This window comes from Phalangium opilio, unplaced genomic scaffold (genome assembly GCF_054372755.1).
Source record: "Phalangium opilio isolate 3A_F unplaced genomic scaffold, DU_Popi_V2 ptg000487l_1, whole genome shotgun sequence".
In the NCBI taxonomy this organism is placed as follows: Eukaryota; Metazoa; Arthropoda; class Arachnida; order Opiliones; family Phalangiidae; genus Phalangium; species Phalangium opilio.
The window spans coordinates 1,433,658-1,447,936 of record NW_028324237.1 but is presented as its reverse complement, the minus strand read 5'-3'; the positions used below and the strand labels follow the sequence as shown (position 1 = coordinate 1,447,936).

At 44.5% G+C, this 14,279-nt stretch overlaps 3 non-coding genes across 3 annotated transcripts; all 3 read left to right on the top strand.

The window, feature by feature from the left end:
* The first annotated feature begins 1,046 nt into the window (after positions 1 to 1,046).
* Positions 1,047 to 1,118, top strand: TRNAC-GCA (transfer RNA cysteine (anticodon GCA)). The gene has a single exon. It is a non-coding gene; the product is annotated as a tRNA-Cys (tRNA).
* Positions 1,119 to 4,677: 3,559 nt separating this feature from the next.
* Positions 4,678 to 4,749, top strand: TRNAC-GCA (transfer RNA cysteine (anticodon GCA)). Its single transcript has one exon. It is a non-coding gene; the product is annotated as a tRNA-Cys (tRNA).
* Positions 4,750 to 7,009: 2,260 nt separating this feature from the next.
* TRNAC-GCA (transfer RNA cysteine (anticodon GCA)) lies at positions 7,010 to 7,081 on the top strand. Its single transcript has one exon. It is a non-coding gene; the product is annotated as a tRNA-Cys (tRNA).
* The last annotated feature ends 7,198 nt before the right edge of the window (positions 7,082 to 14,279 follow it).

The window sequence follows — 14,279 nt, the reverse complement described above, 5'->3', positions numbered from 1 at the left end:
CCTGAACAAGGGGAATAGCTCAGTGGTAGAGTATGCGACTGCAGATCGAGAGGTCCTTGGTTCAAACCCCAGTTCTCCCTGTAACAGCACGGATCATTTCGTTTTTTTTAGTTAAATCGACATTACGGCCTTGAACAAGGGGGAATAGCTCAGTGGTAGAGCATTCGATTGCAGATCGAGAGGTCCTTGGTTCAAACCCGAGTTCTCATTGTAACAGCACGGATCATTGCGTTTATTTTAGTTAAATCGACATTCCGCCTTGAACAAGGGGGAATAGCTCAGTGGTGTAGCATTCGACTGCAGATTAAGAAGTCCTTGGTTCAAACCTGAGTTCCCCCTGTAGTAGTACGATTCATTCCGTTTATTATAGTTAAATCGACATTACGATTATGAACAAGTAGGAATAGCTCAGTGGTAGAGTATGCGACTGCAGATCGAGGGGTCCTTGGTTCAAACCCCAGTTCTCCCTGTAACAACACGGATCATTTGGTTTATTTTAGTTAAATCGACATTCCGCCTTGAACAAGGGGGAATAGCTCAGTGGTAGAGCATTCGATTGCAGATCGAGAGGTCCTTGGTTCAAACCCGAGTTCTTACTGTAACAGCACGGATCATTGCGTTTATTTTAGTTAGTTCGACATTACGGCTATGAACAAAGGGGAATAGCTCAGTGGTAGAGTATGCGACTGCAGATCGAAAGGTCCTTGGTTCAAACCCCAGTTCTCCCTGTAACAGCACGAAACATTCCGTTTATTTTAGTTAAAACGACAATACGGCCCTGAACAAGTGGGAATACCTCAGTGGTAGAGCATTCGACGGCAGATCGAGAGGTCCTTGGTTCAAACCCGAGTTCTCCCTGTAACAGCACGGATCATTTCGTTTATTTTAGTTAAATCGACATTACGGCCTTGAACAAGGGAAAATAGCTCAGTGGTAGAGCATTCGATTGCAGATCGAGAGGTCCTTGGTTCAAACCCGAGTTCTCATTGTAACAGCACGGATCATTTCGTTTATTTTAGTTAAATCGACATTACGGCCTTGAACAAGGGAAAATAGCTCAGTGGTAGAGCATTCGACTGCAGATCGAGAGGTCCTTGGTTCAAACCCGAGTTCTCCCTGTAACAGCACGAATCATTCCGTTTATTTTAGTTAAAACGACAATACGGTCCTGAACAAGGGGAATAGCTCAGTGGTAGAGTATGCGACTGCAGATCGAGAGGTCCTTGGTTCAAACCCCAGTTCTCCCTGTAACAGCACGAATCATTTCGTTTATTTTAGTTAAATCGACATTCCGCCTTGAACAAGGGGGAATAGCTCAGTGGTAGAGCATTCGACGGCAGATCGAGAGGTTCTTGGTTCAAACCCGAGTTCTCCCTGTAACAGCACGGATCATTCCGTTTATTTTAGTTAAAACGACATTACGGTCTTTAACAAGGGGGAATAGCTTAGTGGTAGAGCATTCGATTGCAGATCGAGAGGTCCTTGGTTCAAACCCGAGTTCTCATTGTAACAGCTCGGATCATTGCGTTTATTTTAGTTAAATCGACATTACGGCTATGAACAAAGGGGAATAGCTCAGTGGTAGAGCATTCGACTGCAGATCGAGAGGTCCTAGGTTCAAACTCGAGTTCTCCCTGTAACAGCACGAATCATTCCGTTTATTTTAGTTAAAACGACAATACGGACCTGAACAAGGGGAATAGCTCAGTGGTAGAGTATGCGACTGCAGATCGAAAGGTCCTTGGTTCAAACCCCAGTTCTCCCTGTAACAGCACGAAACATTCCGTTTATTTTAGTTAAAACGACAATACGGTCCTGAACAAGTGGGAATACCTCAGTGGTAGAGCATTCGACGGCAGATCGAGAGGTCCTTGGTTCAAACCCGAGTTCTCCCTGTAACAGCACGGATCATTTCGTTTATTTTAGTTAAATCGACATTACGGCCTTGAACATGGGGGAATAGCTCAGTGGTAGAGCATTCGATTGCAGATCGAGAGGTCCTTGGTTCAAACCCGAGTTCTCATTGTAACAGCACGGATCACTGCGTTTATTTTAGTTAAATCGACATTACGGCTATGAACAAAGGGGAATAGCTCAGTGGTAGAGCATTCGACTGCAGATCAAGAGGTCCTTGGTTCAAACCCCAGTTCTCCCTGTAACAGCACGAATCATTTCGTTTATTTTAGTTAAATCGACATTCCGCCTTGAACAAGGGGGAATAGCTCAGTGGTAGAGCATTCGACTGCAGATCGAGAGGTCCTTGGTTCAAACCCGAGTTCTCCTTGTAACAGCACGGATCATTGCGTTTATTTTAGTTAAATCGACATTACGGCTATGAACAAGGGGGAATAGCTCAGTGGTAGAGTATGCGACTGCAGATCGAGAGGTCCTTGGTTCAAACCCCAGTCCTCCCTGTAACAGCACGGATCATAGCGTTTATTTTAGTTTAATCGACATTACGCCTTGAACAAGGGGGAATAGCTCAGTGGTGTAGCATTCGACTGCAGATTAAGAAGTCCTTGGTTTCATACCTGAGTTCCCCCTGTAGTAGTACGATTCATTCCGTTTATTTTAGTTAAATCGACATTCCGCCTTGAACAAGGGGGAATAGCTCAGTGGTGTAGCATTCGACTGCAGATTAAGAAGTCCGTGGTTTCATACCTGAGTTCCCCCTGTAGTAGTACGATTCATTCCGTTTATTTTAGTTAAATCGACATTACGATTATGAACAAGTAGGAATAGCTCAGTGGTAGAGTATGCGACTGCAGATCGAGAGGTCCTTGGTTCAAACCCCAGTTCTCCCTGTAACAGCACGGATCATTTGGTTTATTTTAGTTAAATCGACATTACGGCATTGAACAAGAGGGAATAGCTCAGTGGTAGAGCATTCGACTGCAGATCGAGAGGTCCTTGGTTCAAACCCGAGTTCTCCCTGTAACAGCACGAAACATTCCGTTTATTTTAGTTAAAACGACAATACGGTCCTGAACAAGGGGAATAGCTCAGTGGTAGAGTATGCGACTGCAGATCGAGAGGTCCTTGGTTCAAACCCCAGTTCTCCCTGTAACAGCACGGATCATTTCGTTTTTTTTAGTTAAATCGACATTACGGCCTTGAACAAGGGGGAATAGCTCAGTGGTAGAGCATTCGATTGCAGATCGAGAGGTCCTTGGTTCAAACCCGAGTTCTCATTGTAACAGCACGGATCATTGCGTTTATTTTAGTTAAATCGACATTCCGCCTTGAACAAGGGGGAATAGCTCAGTGGTGTAGCATTCGACTGCAGATTAAGAAGTCCTTGGTTCAAACCTGAGTTCCCCCTGTAGTAGTACGATTCATTCCGTTTATTATAGTTAAATCGACATTACGATTATGAACAAGTAGGAATAGCTCAGTGGTAGAGTATGCGACTGCAGATCGAGGGGTCCTTGGTTCAAACCCCAGTTCTCCCTGTAACAACACGGATCATTTGGTTTATTTTAGTTAAATCGACATTCCGCCTTGAACAAGGGGGAATAGCTCAGTGGTAGAGCATTCGATTGCAGATCGAGAGGTCCTTGGTTCAAACCCGAGTTCTTACTGTAACAGCACGGATCATTGCGTTTATTTTAGTTAAATCGACATTACGGCCTTGAACAAGGGGGAATATCTTAGTGGTAGAGCATTCGAGTGCAGATCGAGAGGTCCTTGGTTCAAACCCGAGTTCTCATTGTAACAGCACGGATCATTGCGTTTATTTTAGTTAGTTCGACATTACGGCTATGAACAAAGGGGAATAGCTCAGTGGTAGAGTATGCGACTGCAGATCGAAAGGTCCTTGGTTCAAACCCCAGTTCTCCCTGTAACAGCACGAAACATTCCGTTTATTTTAGTTAAAACGACAATACGGCCCTGAACAAGTGGGAATACCTCAGTGGTAGAGCATTCGACGGCAGATCGAGAGGTCCTTGGTTCAAACCCGAGTTCTCCCTGTAACAGCACGGATCATTTCGTTTATTTTAGTTAAATCGACATTACGGCCTTGAACATGGGGGAATAGCTCAGTGGTAGAGCATTCGATTGCAGATCGAAAGGTCCTTGGTTCAAACCCGAGTTCTCATTGTAACAGCACGGATCACTGCGTTTATTTTAGTTAAATCGACATTACGGCTATGAACAAAGGGGAATAGCTCAGTGGTAGAGCATTCGACTGCAGATCGAGAGGTCCTGGGTTCAAACCCGAGTTCTCCCTGTAACAGCACGAATCATTCCGTTTATTTTAGTTAAAACGACAATACGGTCCTGAACAAGGGGAATAGCTCAGTGGTAGAGTATGCGACTGCAGATCGAGAGGTCCTTGGTTCAAACCCCAGTTCTCCCTGTAACAGCACGAATCATTTCGTTTATTTTAGTTAAATCGACATTCCGCCTTGAACAAGGGGGAATAGCTCAGTGGTAGAGCATTCGACGGCAGATCGAGAGGTTCTTGGTTCAAACCCGAGTTCTCCCTGTAACAGCACGGATCATTCCGTTTATTTTAGTTAAAACGACATTACGGTCTTTAACAAGGGGGAATAGCTTAGTGGTAGAGCATTCGATTGCAGATCGAGAGGTCCTTGGTTCAAACCCGAGTTCTCATTGTAACAGCACGGATCATTTCGTTTATTTTAGTTAAATCGACATTACGGCCTTGAACAAGGGAAAATAGCTCAGTGGTAGAGCATTCGACTGCAGATCGAGAGGTCCTTGGTTCAAACCCGAGTTCTCCCTGTAACAGCACGAATCATTCCGTTTATTTTAGTTAAAACGACAATACGGTCCTGAACAAGGGGAATAGCTCAGTGGTAGAGTATGCGACTGCAGATCGAGAGGTCCTTGGTTCAAACCCCAGTTCTCCCTGTAACAGCACGAATCATTTCGTTTATTTTAGTTAAATCGACATTCCGCCTTGAACAAGGGGGAATAGCTCAGTGGTAGAGCATTCGACGGCAGATCGAGAGGTTCTTGGTTCAAACCCGAGTTCTCCCTGTAACAGCACGGATCATTCCGTTTATTTTAGTTAAAACGACATTACGGTCTTTAACAAGGGGGAATAGCTTAGTGGTAGAGCATTCGATTGCAGATCGAGAGGTCCTTGGTTCAAACCCGAGTTCTCATTGTAACAGCTCGGATCATTGCGTTTATTTTAGTTAAATCGACATTACGGCTATGAACAAAGGGGAATAGCTCAGTGGTAGAGCATTCGACTGCAGATCGAGAGGTCCTAGGTTCAAACTCGAGTTCTCCCTGTAACAGCACGAATCATTCCGTTTATTTTAGTTAAAACGACAATACGGACCTGAACAAGGGGAATAGCTCAGTGGTAGAGTATGCGACTGCAGATCGAAAGGTCCTTGGTTCAAACCCCAGTTCTCCCTGTAACAGCACGAAACATTCCGTTTATTTTAGTTAAAACGACAATACGGTCCTGAACAAGTGGGAATACCTCAGTGGTAGAGCATTCGACGGCAGATCGAGAGGTCCTTGGTTCAAACCCGAGTTCTCCCTGTAACAGCACGGATCATTTCGTTTATTTTAGTTAAATCGACATTCCGCCTTGAACAAGGGGGAATAGCTCAGTGGTAGAGCATTCGACTGCAGATCGAGAGGTCCTTGGTTCAAACCCGAGTTCTCCTTGTAACAGCACGGATCATTTCGTTTATTTTAGTTAAATCGACATTCCGCCTTGAACAAGGGGGAATAGCTCAGTGGTAGAGTATGCGACTGCAGATCGAGAGGTCCTTGGTTCAAACCCCAGTCCTCCCTGTAACAGCACGGATCATAGCGTTTATTTTAGTTTAATCGACATTACGCCTTGAACAAGGGGGAATAGCTCAGTGGTGTAGCATTCGACTGCAGATTAAGAAGTCCTTGGTTTCATACCTGAGTTCCCCCTGTAGTAGTACGATTCATTCCGTTTATTTTAGTTAAATCGACATTCCGCCTTGAACAAGGGGGAATAGCTCAGTGGTGTAGCATTCGACTGCAGATTAAGAAGTCCGTGGTTTCATACCTGAGTTCCCCCTGTAGTAGTACGATTCATTCCGTTTATTTTAGTTAAATCGACATTACGATTATGAACAAGTAGGAATAGCTCAGTGGTAGAGTATGCGACTGCAGATCGAGAGGTCCTTGGTTCAAACCCCAGTTCTCCCTGTAACAGCACGGATCATTTGGTTTATTTTAGTTAAATCGACATTACGGCATTGAACAAGAGGGAATAGCTCAGTGGTAGAGCATTCGACTGCAGATCGAGAGGTCCTTGGTTCAAACCCGAGTTCTCCCTGTAACAGCACGAAACATTCCGTTTATTTTAGTTAAAACGACAATACGGTCCTGAACAAGGGGAATAGCTCAGTGGTAGAGTATGCGACTGCAGATCGAGAGGTCCTTGGTTCAAACCCCAGTTCTCCCTGTAACAGCACGGATCATTTCGTTTTTTTTAGTTAAATCGACATTACGGCCTTGAACAAGGGGGAATAGCTCAGTGGTAGAGCATTCGATTGCAGATCGAGAGGTCCTTGGTTCAAACCCGAGTTCTCATTGTAACAGCACGGATCATTGCGTTTATTTTAGTTAAATCGACATTCCGCCTTGAACAAGGGGGAATAGCTCAGTGGTGTAGCATTCGACTGCAGATTAAGAAGTCCTTGGTTCAAACCTGAGTTCCCCCTGTAGTAGTACGATTCATTCCGTTTATTATAGTTAAATCGACATTACGATTATGAACAAGTAGGAATAGCTCAGTGGTAGAGTATGCGACTGCAGATCGAGAGGTCCTTGGTTCAAACCCCAGTTCTCCCTGTAACAGCACGGATCATTTGGTTTATTTTAGTTAAATCGACATTACGGCATTGAACAAGAGGGAATAGCTCAGTGGTAGAGTATGCGACTGCAGATCGAGAGGTCCTTGGTTCAAACCCCAGTTCTCCCTGTAACAGCACGGATCATTTCGTTTATTTTAGTTAAATCGACATTCCGCCTTGAACAAGGGGGAATAGCTCAGTGGTAGAGCATTCGACTGCAGATCGAGAGGTCCTTGGTTCAAACCCGAGTTCTCCCTGTAACAGCACGAAACATTCCGTTTATTTTAGTTAAAACGACAATACGGTCCTGAACAAGGGGAATAGCTCAGTGGTAGAGTATGCGACTGCAGATCGAGAGGTCCTTGGTTCAAACCCCAGTTCTCCCTGTAACAGCACGGATCATTTCGTTTATTTTAGTTAAATCGACATTCCGCCTTGAACAAGGGGGAATAGCTCAATGGTGTAGCATTCGACTGCAGATTAAGAAGTCCTTGGTTCAAACCTGAGTTCACCCTGTAGTAGTACGATTCATTCCGTTTATTTTAGTTAAATCGACATTACGGCCTTGAACAAGGGGGAATAGCTCAGTGGTAGAGCATTCGATTGCAGATCGAGAGGTCCTTGGTTCAAACCCCAGTTCTCCCTGTAACAGCACGGATCGTTTCGTTTATTTTAGTTAAATCGACATTACGGCCTTGAACAAGGGGGAATAGCTCAGTGGTAGAGCATTCGATTGCAGATCGAGAGGTCCTTGGTTCAAACCCGTGTTCTCACTGTAGCAGCACGGATCATTGCGTTTACTTTAGTTAAATCGACATTACGGCTATGAACAAGGGCGAATAGCTCAGTGGTAGAGTATGCGACTGCAGATCGAGAGGTCCTTGGATCAAACCCCAGTTCTCCCTGTAACAGCACGGATCATTTCGTTTATTTTAGTTAAATCGACATTACGGCCTTGAACAAGGGGGAATAGCTCAGTGGTAGAGCATTCGATTGCAGATCGAGAGGTCCTTGGTTCAAACCCGAGTTCTGATTGTAACAGCACGGATCATTGCGTTTATTTTAGTTAAATCGACATTACGGCTATGAACAAAGGGGAATAGCTCAGTGGTAGAGCATTCGACTGCAGATCGAGAGGTCCTTGGTTCAAACCCCAGTTCTCCCTGTAACAGCACGGATCATTGCGTTTATTTTAGTTAAATCGACATTACGGCTATGAACAAAGGGGAATAGCTCAGTGGTAGAGCATTCGACTGCAGATCGAGAGGTCCTTGGTACAAACCCGAGTTCTCCCTGTAACAGCACGAATCATTCCGTTTATTTTAGTTAAAACGACAATACGGTCCTGAACAAGGGGAAAAGCTCAGTAGTAGAGTATGCGACTGCAGATCGAGAGGTCCTTGGTTCAAACCCCAGTTCTCCCTGTAACAGCACGGATCATTTCGTTTATTTTAGTTAAATCGACATTCCGCCTTGAACAAGGGGGAATAGCTCAGTGGTAGAGCATTCGTCTGCAGATCGAGAGGTCCTTGGTTCAAACCCGTGTTCTCCCTGTAATAGCACGAATCATTCCGTTTATTTTAGTTAAAACGACAATACGGTTCTGAACAAGGGGAATAGCTCAGTGGTAGAGTATAAGACTGCAGATCGCGAGGTCCTTGGTTCAAAACCCAGTTCTACCTGTAACAGCACGGATCATTTCGTTTATTTTAGTTAAATCGACATTACGGCCTTGAACAAGGGGGAATAGCTCAGTGGTAGAGCATTCGATTGCAGATCGAGAGGTCCTTGGTTCAAACCCGAGTTCTCATTGTAACAGCACGGATCATTGCGTTTATTTTAGTTAAATCGACATTACGGCTATGAACAAAGGGGAATAGCTCAGTGGTAGAGCATTCGACTGCAGATCGAGAGGTCCTTGGTTCAAACCCGAGTTCTCCCTGTAACAGCACGAATCATTCCGTTTATTTTAGTTAAAACGACAATACGGTCCTGAACAAGGGGAAAAGCTCAGTGGTAGAGTATGCGACTGCAGATCGAGAGGTCCTTGGTTCAAACCCGAGTTCTCCCTGTAACAGCACGGATCATTGCGTTTATTTTAGTTAAAACGACAATACGGTCCTGAACAAGGGGAATAGCACAGTGGTAGAGTATGCGACTGCAGATCGAGAGGTCCTTGGTTCAAACCCCAGTTCTCCCTGTAACAGCACGAAACATTCCGTTTATTTTAGTTAAAACGACAATACGGTCCTGAACAAGTGGGAATAGCTCAGTGGTAGAGCATTCGACGGCAGATCGAGAGGTCCTTGGTTCAAACCCGAGTTCTCCCTGTAACAGCACGGATCATTTCGTTTATTTTAGTTAAATCGACATTACGGCCTTGAACAAGGGGGAATAGCTCAGTGGTAGAGCATTCGATTGCAGATCGAGAGGTCCTTGGTTCAAACCCGAGTTCTCATTGTAACAGCACGGATCACTGCGTTTATTTTAGTTAAATCGACATTACGGCTATGAACAAACTGGAATAGCTCAGTGGTAGAGCATTCGACTGCAGATCGCGAGGTCCTGGGTTCAAACCCGAGTTCTCCCTGTAACAGCACGAATCATTCCGTTTATTTTAGTTAAAACGACAATACGGTCCTGAACAAGGGGAATAGCTCAGTGGTAGAGTATGCGACTGCAGATCGAGAGGTCCTTGGTTCAAACCCCTGTTCTCCTTGTAACAGCACGGATCATTTCGTTTATTTTAGTTAAATCGACATTCCGCCTTGAACAAGGGGGAATAGCTCAGTGGTAGAGCATTCGACTGCAGATCGAGAGGTCCTTAGTTCAAACCCGTGTTCTCCCTGTAACAGCACGAATCATTCCGTTTATTTTAGTTAAAACGACAATACGGTCCTGAACAAGGGGAATAGCTCAGTGGTAGAGTATGCGACTGCAGATCGAGAGGTCCTTGGTTCAAACCCCAGTTCTCCCTGTAACAGCACGGATAATTTCGTTTATTTTAGTTAAATCGACATTCCGCCTTGAACAAGGGGGAATAGCTCAATGGTGTAGCATTCGACTGCAGATTAAGAAGTCCTTGGTTCAAACCTGAGTTCACCCTGTAGTAGTACGATTCATTCCGTTTATTTTAGTTAAATCGACATTACGATTATGAACAAGTAGGAATAGCTCAGTGGTAGAGAATTCGACGGCAGATCGAGAGGTGCTTGGTTCAAACCCGAGTTCTCCCTGTAACAGCACAGATCATTCTTTTTATTTTAGTTGAATCGACATTACGGCCTTGAACAAGGGGGAATAGCTCAGTGGTAGAGCATTCGATTGCAGATCGAGAGGTCCTTGGTTCAAACCCCAGTTCTCCCTGTAACAGCACGGATCGTTTCGTTTATTTTAGTTAAATCGACATTACGGCCTTGAACAAGGGGGAATAGCTCAGTGGTAGAGCATTCGATTGCAGATCGAGAGGTCCTTGGTTCAAACCCGTGTTCTCACTGTAGCAGCACGGATCATTGCGTTTACTTTAGTTAAATCGACATTACGGCTATGAACAAGGGCGAATAGCTCAGTGGTAGAGTATGCGACTGCAGATCGAGAGGTCCTTGGTTCAAACCCCAGTTCTCCCTGTAACAGCACGGATCATTTCGTTTATTTTAGTTAAATCGACATTACGGCCTTGAACAAGGGGGAATAGCTCAGTGGTAGAGCATTCGATTGCAGATCGAGAGGTCCTTGGTTCAAACCCGAGTTCTGATTGTAACAGCACGGATCATTGCGTTTATTTTAGTTAAATCGACATTACGGCTATGAACAAAGGGGAATAGCTCAGTGGTAGAGCATTCGACTGCAGATCGAGAGGTCCTTGGTTCAAACCCCAGTTCTCCCTGTAACAGCACGGATCATTGCGTTTATTTTAGTTAAATCGACATTACGGCTATGAACAAAGGGGAATAGCTCAGTGGTAGAGCATTCGACTGCAGATCGAGAGGTCCTTGGTTCAAACCCGAGTTCTGATTGTAACAGCACGGATCATTGCGTTTATTTTAGTTAAATCGACATTACGGCTATGAACAAAGGGGAATAGCTCAGTGGTAGAGCATTCGACTGCAGATCGAGAGGTCCTTGGTTCAAACCCCAGTTCTCCCTGTAACAGCACGGATCATTGCGTTTATTTTAGTTAAATCGACATTACGGCTATGAACAAAGGGGAATAGCTCAGTGGTAGAGCATTCGATTGCAGATCGAGAGGTCCTTGGTTCAAACCCGAGTTCTGATTGTAACAGCACGGATCATTGCGTTTATTTTAGTTAAATCGACATTACGGCTATGAACAAAGGGGAATAGCTCAGTGGTAGAGCATTCGACTGCAGATTAAGAAGTCCTTGGTTCAAACCTGAGTTCACCCTGTAGTAGTACGATTCATTCCGTTTATTTTAGTTAAATCGACATTACGATTATGAACAAGTAGGAATAGCTCAGTGGTAGAGAATTCGACGGCAGATCGAGAGGTGCTTGGTTCAAACCCGAGTTCTCCCTGTAACAGCACAGATCATTCTTTTTATTTTAGTTGAATCGACATTACGGCCTTGAACAAGGGGGAATAGCTCAGTGGTAGAGCATTCGATTGCAGATCGAGAGGTCCTTGGTTCAAACCCGTGTTCTCCCTGTAATAGCACGAATCATTCCGTTTATTTTAGTTAAAACGACAATACGGTTCTGAACAAGGGGAATAGCTCAGTGGTAGAGTATAAGACTGCAGATCGCGAGGTCCTTGGTTCAAAACCCAGTTCTCCCTGTAACAGCACGGATCATTTCGTTTATTTTAGTTAAATCGACATTACGGCCTTGAACAAGGGGGAATAGCTCAGTGGTAGAGCATTCGATTGCAGATCGAGAGGTCCTTGGTTCAAACCCGAGTTCTGATTGTAACAGCACGGATCATTGCGTTTATTTTAGTTAAATCGACATTACGGCTATGAACAAAGGGGAATAGCTCAGTGGTAGAGCATTCGACTGCAGATCGAGAGGTCCTTGGTTCAAACCCCAGTTCTCCCTGTAACAGCACGGATCATTGCGTTTATTTTAGTTAAATCGACATTACGGCTATGAACAAAGGGGAATAGCTCAGTGGTAGAGCATTCGACTGCAGATCGAGAGGTCCTTGGTTCAAACCCGAGTTCTGATTGTAACAGCACGGATCATTGCGTTTATTTTAGTTAAATCGACATTACGGCTATGAACAAAGGGGAATAGCTCAGTGGTAGAGCATTCGACTGCAGATCGAGAGGTCCTTGGTTCAAACCCCAGTTCTCCCTGTAACAGCACGGATCATTGCGTTTATTTTAGTTAAATCGACATTACGGCTATGAACAAAGGGGAATAGCTCAGTGGTAGAGCATTCGATTGCAGATCGAGAGGTCCTTGGTTCAAACCCGAGTTCTGATTGTAACAGCACGGATCATTGCGTTTATTTTAGTTAAATCGACATTACGGCTATGAACAAAGGGGAATAGCTCAGTGGTAGAGCATTCGACTGCAGATTAAGAAGTCCTTGGTTCAAACCTGAGTTCACCCTGTAGTAGTACGATTCATTCCGTTTATTTTAGTTAAATCGACATTACGATTATGAACAAGTAGGAATAGCTCAGTGGTAGAGAATTCGACGGCAGATCGAGAGGTGCTTGGTTCAAACCCGAGTTCTCCCTGTAACAGCACAGATCATTCTTTTTATTTTAGTTGAATCGACATTACGGCCTTGAACAAGGGGGAATAGCTCAGTGGTAGAGCATTCGATTGCAGATCGAGAGGTCCTTGGTTCAAACCCGTGTTCTCCCTGTAATAGCACGAATCATTCCGTTTATTTTAGTTAAAACGACAATACGGTTCTGAACAAGGGGAATAGCTCAGTGGTAGAGTATAAGACTGCAGATCGCGAGGTCCTTGGTTCAAAACCCAGTTCTCCCTGTAACAGCACGGATCATTTCGTTTATTTTAGTTAAATCGACATTACGGCCTTGAACAAGGGGGAATAGCTCAGTGGTAGAGCATTCGATTGCAGATCGAGAGGTCCTTGGTTCAAACCCGAGTTCTCATTGTAACAGCACGGATCATTGCGTTTATTTTAGTTAAATCGACATTACGGCTATGAACAAAGGGGAATAGCTCAGTGGTAGAGCATTCGACTGCAGATCGAGAGGTCCTTGGTTCAAACCCGAGTTCTCCCTGTAACAGCACGAATCATTCCGTTTATTTTAGTTAAAACGACAATACGGTCCTGAACAAGGGGAAAAGCTCAGTGGTAGAGTATGCGACTGCAGATCGAGAGGTCCTTGGTTCAAACCCCAGTTCTCCCTGTAACAGCACGGATAATTTCGTTTATTTTAGTTAAATCGACATTCCGCCTTGAACAAGGGGGAATAGCTCAGTGGTGTAGCATTCGACTGCAGATTAAGAAGTCCTTGGTTCAAACCTGAGTTCCCCCTGTAGTAGTACGATTCATTCCGTTTATTATAGTTAAATCGACATTACGATTATGAACAAGTAGGAATAGCTCAGTGGTAGAGTATGCGACTGCAGATCGAGAGGTCCTTGGTTCAAACCCCAGTTCTCCCTGTAACAACACGGATCATTTGGTTTATTTTAGTTAAATCGACATTCCGCCTTGAACAAGGGGAAATAACTCAGTGGTGTCGCATTCGACTGCAGATTAAGAAGTCCTTGGTTCAAACCTGAGTTCCCCCTGTAGTAGTACGATTCATTCCGTTTATTTTAGTTCAATCGACATTACGATTACGAACAAGTAGGAATAGCTCAGTGGTAGAGTATGCGACTGCAGATCGAGAGGTCCTTGGTTCAAACCCCAGTTCTCCCTGTAACAGCACGGATCGTTTCGTTTATTTTAGTTAAATCGACATTACGGCCTTGAAAAAGGGGGAATAGCTCAGTGGTAGAGCATTCGATTGCAGATCGAGAGGCCCTTGGTTCAAACCCGTGTTCTCACTGTAGCAGCACGGATCATTGCGTTTACTTTAGTTAAATCGACATTACGGCTATGAACAAGGGCGAATAGCTCAGTGGTAGAGTATGCGACTGCAGATCGAGAGGTCCTTGGTTCAAACCCCAGTTCTCCCTGTAACAGCACGGATCATTTCGTTTATTTTAGTTAAATCGACATTACGGCCTTGAACAAGGGGGAATAGCTCAGTGGTAGAGCATTCGATTGCAGATCGAGAGGTCCTTGGTTCAAACCCGAGTTCTCATTGTAACAGCACGGATCATTGCGTTTATTTTAGTTAAATCGACATTACGGCCTTGAACAAGGGGGAATAGCTCAGTGGTAGAGCATTCGATTGCAGATCGAGAGGTCCTTGGTTCAAACCCGAGTTCTCATTGTAACAGCACGGATCATTGCGTTTATTTTAGTTAAATCGACATTACGGCTATGAACAAAGGGGA